Source organism: Bos grunniens, chromosome 18 (assembly GCF_055505025.1).
Source record: "Bos grunniens cultivar Pamir isolate PY7600 chromosome 18, Bosgru_T2T1.0, whole genome shotgun sequence".
In the NCBI taxonomy this organism is placed as follows: Eukaryota; Metazoa; Chordata; class Mammalia; order Artiodactyla; family Bovidae; genus Bos; species Bos grunniens.
Genome location: NC_141182.1, coordinates 45443599 through 45454599, shown reverse-complemented (window position 1 = coordinate 45454599; position 11001 = coordinate 45443599). Strand labels below are relative to the sequence as shown.

Below are 11001 nucleotides of genomic sequence, written 5' to 3'. Positions count from 1 at the left end.
CAGACAGGACAAACAGAACAAACAGCACTCCTGGCTAAGCCCAATTTGCATAGGGCAGGCCCAGGTGGAGGAAAAAACATATAAAAGGAGGAGCCAAAGCGCTTTCTCTCGGACTCTCTCTCCCACGTGCATGCACGCGCGCTCTCCCTCTCTCTTTCTCTCTCTCTCTTTCTCCCTCCCCACGCACTCCTCCACTCCCTTCTCTTTGAGTCTTGGATTCTCCTGCTATCTTCTAAATAAAATGGAGCTGTAACACTGATTTGCCTAAGAGCTGTAACACGGTTTGTCCAAGACCCGAGAGCTGTGATGCGCCGAGGGCTTTAATGTCCGTCGCTTCAAGTCTTTGTTGTGACGAGACAAAGAACCGAGGAACATACACTCGCGTGACATCTTTGGTGCCGTAACTCGGGTTTAACCTGGCTGAAACAACCTCTACGTGGAAGAGGCCAAGCACAACAGGAGCCCAACTCAGCGAAGCTCCTGCGCTAGAAGTGGAAGGCGAAGAAACCCAGCACAGGGGAAGGCCCATCGTGCTGGAAACCGGGACAGCGAAAAATGAACTCAGCAGAAAGCTCATGCGGCCCAGTCTCAGATTCCAGAAGACCTCCGTTTAAGGTAAGTGGTCCTCGCTCCTATGGCTGGAGGGACCTTTACAATCTCTCGTTTCTTGTTTCCTCAAACCTCCCTCAAACAGGCGGGCGGAAGGGGCACAATTGAGGGACTCTGGAGAGGCTACTCCTCAGCATGTCCCAAAGGCGCTATCTGCTGAGCCCCAGTAGCTGTTACACAAGCCTGTGGGGGTCCTTCTGTCCTTTCTCTTCTCTGTGCCAAAGATCAGACCAATGAAACTGTGAGCACTGGTCAGATATTTAGCAAATTTTCCAGCCGGCTATGAAGGGGATTCCTTGGCATGTTTTCCCCACTGCTTTTTCCTCCTGTCCTTCAGCTCTCTCCCGGGACTCAAGCCCGGCCAAAACTAGTGAAACTCAGGCTCTGATGTCTCATTGCAAAAATTCATTGAGAGACAAAGCGATAAGAGATAGATTTGTTAGGATCCAGAGAGAAGCCACCCTTCAGGGTGTGAACCATTGCTGAGGGCAAGGGCGGCGGCCATGGTATTAGGCCTGGCTAGGTTTTGTGAGGGGATGGAATTCATATGCTAATGAGTGAGAGGAACATCCCAACCATTGGGGAACCACCCACTTCTCCCTCTTCTGACCTTGTGCCTTGGAGCTGTCTTGCCACCTCTGGGTGTGTCTGTTGGCTTTTAGACTGGGGGTTAAGGTTTACTTGAATTTGACTTGTCATCTTGGACTCAATTGATTTTAATTGGTTTACATTATACCCTTGTGCTATGTCATTCTTTCAAAGGTTGTGCTCTTCCCCCTTCCCTCCTGTTTCATGCTCTTTTCCTGAGCCCCATCCAGACCCACAAGGTTGCCTCTACAATCTTCTGGAGAGACAACCAGAAAATAGCTGGCCTTGGGAGGGAAATACTCTATAATATCCAACCCCTAATCCTACCCAATACTGGTCACACTGGAGATCTTGGGGACGCCCAAACTCCAGTCCGGGGGTCCCAGGAGGTCATCACGCCTTGACCTGCCTAGGGATCGGTCTTCGAAAGGTTGTCACGCCTCAACCTGTTCGGGGATCCTTTAGTCCCAGGGGTCCCAAGAGGTCGTCACGCCTCGACCTGCCCGGGAATTTGATCTCTAGGAGGCTGTCACGCCTCAGTCTGCCTGGCGATCTGCACCCTGACCCAGGGATGCCTGGCTCTCAGGTTGCAACAGTTCTGGGTAGGATAAGCTTAAATAGAAATAGGTCTTTTCATTTTCTCCCTGTCATGACTGTCTTTCAGATGGGAAATAACAAATCCACTTTCTGGCAGATGCCCTTGAAATGTATCCTTGATAACTGGAAGCTGTTCGATCCTCTAGCTCTAAGGAGAAGTCGTTTGAAATTCTTTTGTGCCACTGCGTGGCCACAGTATCCACTGGGGGACGAGGAACACTGGCTTGAGGATGGAACTTTAAATTACAATACCATCCTGCAATTAGAATTATTCTGCAAAAGACAAGGGAAATGGACAGAGATCCCCTATGTCCAAATTTTCTTCTGACTAAGAGATATGAAAGAACTTTGTCTTAAGTATGGGATTGTAGTACGCCCTAAAAGTGAGCCCACTAGGCAAATGGTGCTAGGCACAGGCAACCAAGAAAAGGAACCCCCTCATGAAGGCTCACCTCCCACAGCTCCCGAGTTGCCTGATGCTCCTTCCTCGTACCCAAACGTGCCCCCATATCCGGGAGCACCTCCTCCACAAAAGCCAGCTCGAGTATGTCCCTTAGTTGAAACTGGAGGAGAATTTGGACCAACCTGGGTCCATAAGCCCTTCTCCCTCTTAGAACTAAGGCAGATCAAATAAGACCTGGGAAGTTATACAGATGACCCAGGCAAATATATAGATACATTCCAACATATTACCTTGGCTTTTGACTTGACGTGGAAAGACATCATGGTCATATTTAGTCAAACTTTTTCTGATCCTGAACATACCAGGGTCTTAAAGGAAGCCCAGAAGTATGCAACAGGGCTCCACATGTCCAGTGATAGATACCCAGTAGGGGAAACTGCAGTCCCCTCCTCCGATCCTAATTGGAATTATAATGACCCTGAGCACATCTGGGAAAGAGATCATTTTCTAATCTGTGTGAAGGCAGGACTGAAAGCAGCCCAACAAAAAGTAATTAGCTATGCCCGGGTCTCAGCAATAACTCAGGAGCCCAATGAGAACCCCATTGCCTTTCTGGAGAGGCTAAAAGAGGCACTCCAAAAGTTTACCAACCTGGACTTAGACTCTTACAAGGGACGGGTGGTTTTAAAGGACAAATTCCTGTCCCAATGTGCATCAGATATCAGAATTAAGTTACAGCAACTATAGCAGCAGGATCCTGCTGCCTCTTTAGATGAGATGGTCCAGACAGCCACTAATACCTTTTACAACAGAGAACAGGAGAAGGAGGCCAAGGCCCAGGAGAAGGAGAGAAAGAAAGAGACAAGGTATGCCCAGATGCTGGCCGCCCTCCAGAGAAGCCCTATGGCAAACCCCGAGTCCTTGAGGGACAAGGCACTAGACAGATGCCTGATCTGTAGACAGGCGGGGCATTGGGCCAAAGAGTGTCCAAACTGAGACAAGTCTCCTAGGACGGCTTGCCACAAATGCCATCAACTGGGACATTGGGCGGCACTCTGCCCTCGGGACCCAAGAGCCTCAAGGTCAAGCACCAAGCCTACCCTCACGATGGTTCAAGAGGACTGAAGCGGCCTGCTCCAGCCAGCCCGCCTGTCACAGATAACCATCACAGGGCTGGAGCCGAGGGTGCAACTGGATGAGGCAGGTAGGTCCGAAAATTTCTTGGTTGACACAGGGGCTACCTACTCTGTCTTGATCTCTTACTCCAGAGCCTTCTCCTCCCAAACCTGTACCATTTGGGGTGCTACAGGAAAAGCAACTACTAAAAGATTCACTCGAGCACTTCTTTGTTGCTGGGATGGACAAATATTTTCCCACCAGTTTCTGGTGGTCCCTGAGTGTCCTACCCCCTTATTGGGAAGAGATATACTCACTAAACTGGGGACCACCCTTGTGATGGGAAGTTTTTCAGCCCCTAGAGCTCTACAGCTCCTGGTTACTACTGAAGAACCCATTACACCTTCAATAGAGAGGGACCAAAAACTATGGGAAGACAAAATTAACCCCCAGGTGTGGGATCAGGGGATTCCTGGATGAGCCCACCAAGCTGAACCGGTCATCATTGTCCTCTGAGATCCTACTCGGTTTCCTAACTGGAAACAATATCCTCTCAAAAGAGAGGCTTGGGAGGGACTACAGCCTTTAATAAATAAATTCCTTGCTTGTGGGCTACTGGTCCCTACCAGTTCGCCATGTAACACCCCAATCCTTTCAGTAAAGAAAAAAGACAGAACCGGGCAAATGGTTCAAGATCTCTGGATCATAAATGAAGCTGTAGTCCCCCTCCATCCCACAGTACCCAATCCCTATGTAATCTTGGGAGAAATCCCACCCAGTGCCAAGTGGTTTACAGTCTTGGATCTCAAAGATGCATTTTTTTGCATACCACTGGCTAAAGAATCCCGATACCTTTTTGCCTTTGAGTGGGAGGCCCCAGGAGAAAAACACCAACAGATGACTTGGACAGTATTACCTCAGGGGTTCAGAGATAGCCCCCACCTGTTTGGACAAGCCCTTAGCCGGGATCTCTTAGATCTGGACCTGGGACCTAATGGGAAAATATTACAATACGTAGATGACCTACTAATCTGCTCTCCAGATGAGAAAAGTGCCCAACAACATGCAATTCAGGTTCTAAACTTCTTGGCAGAAAGGGGATATAAAGTCTCCCGTGCTAAGGCACAGATGGTCGAGACAAAGGTCGACCTGGGAGTTCAGATTACACATGGGTCCAGGAGGCTGTCCTCTGATTGGGTACAAGGAATTCTCCAGTTGCCCTCCCTCACGACTCGAAAACAATTGCGAGCTTTCGTGGGGCTAACTGGTTATTGTAGAATCTGGATACCCAATTATGGTCTAATTGCCCAGCCCTTATATGAAAGCTTAAAGGGACGAGATGATTCAATCCCACTGATGTGGGGAACTCCTCAAAAGGAGGCCTAGGCTACACTAAAACAGGCCTTAACTCTGGCACCTGCCTTGAGGTTGCCAGACCCAGAAAAATCATTCCAACTTTATGTCCATGAAAGAGAGGGAATAGCCTTGGGAGTGTTAACTCAAAGGTTGGGATCTGAGCCCCAGCCTGTAGCTTACTTATCCAAGAGGCTTGATCCAACTTCCCAAGGTTGGCCCCCCTGCCTTCGAAATCTTGCAGCTATTGCAATCATGATAGAAGATGCTTTAAAACTCTCCTTTGGGGGAAAACTAATATTTTTACCAGCCACCAAGTAAAACAACTCCTAAATGGGAGAGGCCATTTATGGATGTCTGATCAAAGAATCCTCAGATATCAAGTAATGCTGATGGAAAATCCAGGCTTCACTATATCCCCTTGTGAGGTTCTTAACCCAGCCACCTTCCTACCTACCCCCGAGGGCTGCCTCCCATTTCACTCTTGTCTAGAAACCTTGGACCACTGGACAAAACCCCGAGAGGGATTGTCAGAAGATCCTCTGACCAATCCTGAGGAAATCTGGTGCACTGATGGAAGCAGCTTTGTCTTAAATGGAAAAAGAAGAGCCAGGTATGCAGTAATCTCCAATTTTGAGACCATAGAGGCTAAGCCTCTGCCACCAGGTACTTCAGCCCAATTAGCTGAACTCATAGCCCTGACTCGAGCTTTAGAGCTGGGAAAAGGAAAAAGAATAGCCATTTACACTGACTCCAAGTATGCCTTTCTGGTGCTACATGCACATGCAGCTGTTTGGAAAGAAAGGGGCCACTTGACCACCCGAGGGTCCCCAATCAAATATGGTGATCAGATTCTTCGACTCTTGGAGGCAGTCCATCTGCCCACTGAGGTTTCAGTCTCCCACTGTAAAGGACACCAAAAAGGGAACACAGAAGTGGCACGAGGGAACCAAGCAGCTGATCAGGCAGCTAGGAGAGCAGCATTACAGAACCATGACCTAATAGGGATTGCCACCTTAGTTCCACAGACTAATTTGCCAGAAACTCCTTCATATACTGAAGGTGAGACTCTTAAAGCTAAGAGCGAGGGCTTTCAAGAAGATCATATGGGGTGGTTCCAAAAGGAGGGACTCCTTTTTCTTCCTGGAAACCTCCAATGGAAGTTGGTTGACTCCTTACATGCCACTACTCATTTAGGAGAAAAGGCCCTCCAAATATTACTAGAAAGGTCCTTCAGAGGAACAGGCCTCCAAACAACTATAAGACAGGTGGTCTTTTCTTGTCCCATTTGCCAAACAAACAACCCCCAAGGAGCTCGAAGACCCCAGCTGGCCCAGTCCATCCAACGACGTGGGGCCTACCCAGGAGAGGACTGGCAGATGGACTTCACCCAGATGCCAGTTTCTCAAGGATATAAATACCTATTAGTCATGATAGATACATTCACAGGATGGATTGAAGGCTTTCCCACTCGGACTGAGAAGGCTAAGGAGGTGGTAAAAAACCTGCTCCATGAAATCATTCCAAGATTTGGTCTGCCCAGGTCATTACAAAGTGACAATGGGACATCATTTACTTCTAAGGTCACCCAAGGAGTCTCGAAAGCATTGGGCATTACTTATTGTCTCCATTGTGCCTGGAGGCCTCAATCTTCAGGAAATGTAGAAAGAGCCAATCAATTCTTAAAATCAGTGATAAAAAAGATAACCCAGGAGACCTCCCTGGGATGGAAGGAGGCTCTACCAATAGCTGTCCTCCACACCTGCATTGCCCCTAAGGAACAGGTTGGTCTTAGTCCTTATGAGGTGCTATATGGGAGACCTTTTGTTTATGTCAGTGACCTCTTCCTAGATCCAGAGGTTCAGACCCTCCAATCTTATTCCATGGCCATTGGACAATTCCAATAGGATATAAGCTTGTAGGGTATGAACCAGGACCCAAAAGATTCTAAAGAGTCACCACTATATGCTCCAGGAACTCAAGTCCTAATATACAGTCTGGAAAGATGGGTCCCCAAAGGCTCAACTCCAGCCCACATGGAAGGGCCCCTACCCTGTAATACTTTCTACCCCCACAGCAGTCAAGGTACCAGGACATGACTCCTGGATTCACTACTCACGAGTCAAGCCATGGAAGAAAACAGAAGAGGACATTCAATACACCTGTGAGCCCCTGGGAGATCTCAGATACCTATTCAGGACTACCAATGAGTGTCATTCTAATGAACACCCCCAAAATCTGGTTTCTGGGGATAAAATTTCTCAGGATAACTCTAAGGAGCCAACACAGCTTGACAGAGACTGTACTCCAAAACAGACAGGAGATAGATCTTCTGATCCCTGAACAAGGAGGGAGTTAAACCATCCTGGCCATGTGAATTTAAAATTGACCAATGTCCCTACTAGTCTTTGTTATGCTATATTGATGATGCTTATGATTATTCTATGTACTGTCAATTGTCTAACCTGTTTTGTCTCTGCCCAGGTCAACCAGCTACAACATGCAGTGCCAGTTCAACAAAGATATAAAACTACAGCTGACCACGGAAAATATCACACACCTTTGGACACCGCTATAAGGACTCTGAAGATTGAGACTAGCAGGAGGGGGAGGCCCAATACCCCTCGCCGCAGGAAGTAGCCAGAAAGACCTCAACGCCCCTATTCCCAAAGAATTGGGCCTCCCATCTCTTGAGGGGGGAATGTTAGGTAGGTAGAATAGGGAAAAGGAGTCCAAAATGGCCGTGGCTAAAGACAAGGAAGGTTTGAAGACCAGAGTGAAGACTTCAGGCAGGACAAACAGAACAAACAGCACTCCTGGCTAAGCCCAATTTGCATAGGGCAGGCCCAGGTGGAGGAAAAAACATATAAAAGGAGGAGCCAAAGCGCTTTCTCTTGGACTCTCTCTCCCATGTGCATGCACGCGCTCTCCCTCTCTCTCTCTCTCTCTCTCCCTCCCCACACACTCCTCCACTCCCTTCTCTTCGAGTCTTGGATTCTCCTGCTGTCTTCTAAATAAAATGGAGCTGTAACACTGATTTGCCTAAGAGCTGTAACACGGTTTGTCCAAGACCCGAGAGCTGTGATGCGCCAAGGGCTTTAATGTCCGTCGCTCCAAATCTTTGTTGTGACGAGACAAAGAACCGAGGAACATACACGCGCGTGACAGTAGGAACCTCCTTTATGCAGGGGGTTGCCTTAGCCGCAGCTTTGAGGGGAGAAACTGCTACCCAACTTATTCAGGGAATGAGAAAAAAGATTAATTCTAATGGAAATGATTCTACAAATAAATAGTGTTTCTCTTGTGGCCAAATGGGGGATTTTTTGCCAGCAATGTCCTGCCAAGCAGGGACAACAAGCCATGCCAATACAGACTAAAACCAACCCTCCAAAGACACCTTGCCCCCGATGCCAGAAGGGGTATCATTGGGCAAAAGACTGTAGATCTAAATTCCATAGGGATGGGACTACACTCACCCCCCAAGTACAAGGAAGTAATTTTTCCCAGTTTCAGGGAAACAGGCAGCAGGGGCATCCCCGGCCCCAGACAACAATAGGGGCAGTCGCGTTGAATCCCTTTATTCCCTTCGTTCCGTCTCAGGACTCCTCAGAGCAACCCCAGGTAGTGCAGGACTCAAACTCAGTTCCACCACCGCAACAACCCCTGACATACCAGTTACTCCGATTCCAATGGGAGTGGCTGGCCCCCTACTTGAGGGCATTGTAGGACTTGTTCTGGGACGTAGCTCGCTTTCCCTTCGAGGGATTTTGATGGTGCCTGGTGTAGTAGATTCTGATTATACTGGAATAAAATTAAAGTTTTGATCTCACCACCTGCCAAAACTGTGCAAATTAATAAAGGTCAAGGAATAGCACAGCTTATGGTTTTACCTTATTATCAGACAGGAAGAACCTTGACTTCTCAAGCTAGGGGCCCGAGAGGATTTGGATCTAGTGATCTAGCCTTTTGGGTACAGGAAATTACAGCTTCAAGGCTTTTGAAAGATCTTTTAATTCAAGGAAATAAAATGTCAGGGCTGTTGGATACTGGAGAAGATGTCTCTTGCATTGCTGGAAAAGATTGGCCTTCGTCCTGGCCAACATGTTTGACCAATGCTGGCTTGGTGGGAATAGGATCAGTGCCCTCGGTTGCTAAAAGCTCACAAATTTTGACATGGTCAGATGAGAAGGGGGCATAAGGCACCTTTTCTCCATATGTGATTCCTTCACTACCTTTTTCTTTATGGGGGAGAGATATATTATCTCAGATGGGAATGCTTTTATACAGCCCAGATGAAAAGGTTACTAACCAAATGCTGCAAATGAGGTATAATCCTGACAAGGGGCTTGGTAAAGATCAGCAGGAAATTGTTTCTCCATTAGAAACTGTTCCTAACAAGAATAGAGAAGGTTTAGGATATTCAAATTTATCCTAAAGGCTGTTGTTCTTGCTGCCTGGAAATCTTTTACCTGGAAATCTGATGATCCGGTATAGGTGGAGCAATGGCCCTTAACAGCTGAAAACCTGCAGGCAGCTGAGGATTTATTTATGGAACAACTGGCAGCCGGCCATATAGAGCCTTCTAATAGTCCCTGGAATACTCCTATTTTTGTCATTAAGAAGAAATCAGGAAAATGGAGATTGTTACAAGATTTTAGAGCTATAAACGCAACTATGGAAGACATGGGGACCCTTCAGCTGGGTCTCCCTTCCCCAGTACCTGTGCCCTTTCAATACAATGTGATAGTTATAGATCTACAGGATTGTTTCTTTACCATCCCCCTGGCTATTCAGGATTGTAAAAGGTTTGCTTTCAGTCTCCCTTCAGCTAATTTTAAACAGCCCTATAGAAGGTTTCAATGGAAGGTTTTGCCTCAGGGAGTGAAAAATAGCCCCACCTTGTGTCAGAAATTTGTGGATCAAGCTGTGGAAAATGTTAGAGGAAAGTATAAAGATCTATATTTGATACATTAAAGTGAAAGTGGAGAGTGGAAAAGTTGGCTTAAAGCTCAACATTCAGAAAACGAAGATCATGGCATCTGGTCCCATCACTTCATGGGAAATAGATGGGGAAACAGTGGAAACAGTGTCAGACTTTATTTTTGGGGGCTCCAAAATCACTGCAGATGGTGACTGCAGCCATGAAATCACTACTCCTTGGAAGGAAAGTTATGACCAACCTAGATAGCATATTCAAAAGCAGAGACATTACTTTGCCAACAAAGGTCCGTCTAGTCAAGGCTATGGTTTTTCCAGTGGTCATGTATGGATGTGAGAGTTGGACTGTGAAGAAAGTTGAGTGCTGAAGAATTGATGCTTTTGAACTGTGGTGTTGGAGAAGACTCTTGAGAGTCCCTTGGACTGCAAGGAGATCCAACCAGTCCATTCTGAAGGAGATCAGTCCTGAGTGGTCTTTGGAAGGAATGATGCTAAAGCTGAAACTCCAGTACTTTGGCCACCTCATGAGAAGAGTTGACTCATTGGAAAAGACTCTGATGCTGGGAGGGATTTGGGGCAGGAGGAGAAGGGGATGACAGAGGATGAGATGGCTGGATGGCATCACTGACTCCATGGACGTGAGTCTGAGTGAACTCTGGGAGTTGGTGATGGACAGGGAGGCCTGGCGTGCTGTGATTCATGGGATCGCAAAGAGTCGGACACGACTGAGCGACTGAACTGAACTGAACTGATGGATGATATTTTGGCTGCTCATAAGGATAGAGCCTTGTTGCAACAAATCTTATCTGAATTGATGGAGGCCCTGGAAAACGGCTTGGAAGATAGCTCCAGATAAGATACAAGTAAATCCTCCTTTTTCTTATTTAGGGAGGGTGTTAAATACCCATACTGTGAGTCATGCCCCTTTGCAGCTGCCGAGAGATCATTTACTAACTTTAAATGATTTCCAGAAATCATTAGGGGATATTAATTGGATACGCCCACATTTAAGACTGACTACTGCAGATTTAAAGCCTCTGTTTGATTGCTTAAAGGGCGATCCTGATCCCAGTTCTAAGAGAAAATTGACTAGTGAGGTGGAGTCGGCTATTGTTAAAGTTGATGAGGCTATGAATGATCAGTTAATTAGGATTAATATTACCAGAGGATGGGATTTAATTATTCTCACCACGGAACATACACCTACAGGATGCTTGTGGCAAAAAGGCCCATTGGAATGGCTCCATCTACCAGTGACCCCAAGAAAAATAGTTCTGTCTTATCCCAGCTTGGTGGCACAATTAATTATAAAAGGTAGAAAAAGAAGTGTGGAACTTTTGGGAAAGGAAGTAGCAAATATAGTGATTCCATTTAATAATGATCAACTGCAATTTCTT

General features: G+C 46.9%; 1 long non-coding RNA gene across 2 annotated transcripts; it reads left to right on the top strand.

Moving 5' to 3' along the window:
• The first annotated feature begins 476 nt into the window (after positions 1-476).
• LOC147353622 (uncharacterized) lies at positions 477-7703 on the top strand. Of its 2 annotated transcripts, none has more exons than XR_015145873.1 (3): positions 477-615; positions 5159-5279; positions 7151-7703. It is a non-coding gene; the product is annotated as an uncharacterized LOC147353622 (long non-coding RNA). The 2 variants fall into 2 exon arrangements; XR_015145874.1 differs by lacking the exon at positions 477-615 and adding an exon at positions 3264-3401.
• Positions 7704-11001: the final 3298 nt, after the last annotated feature.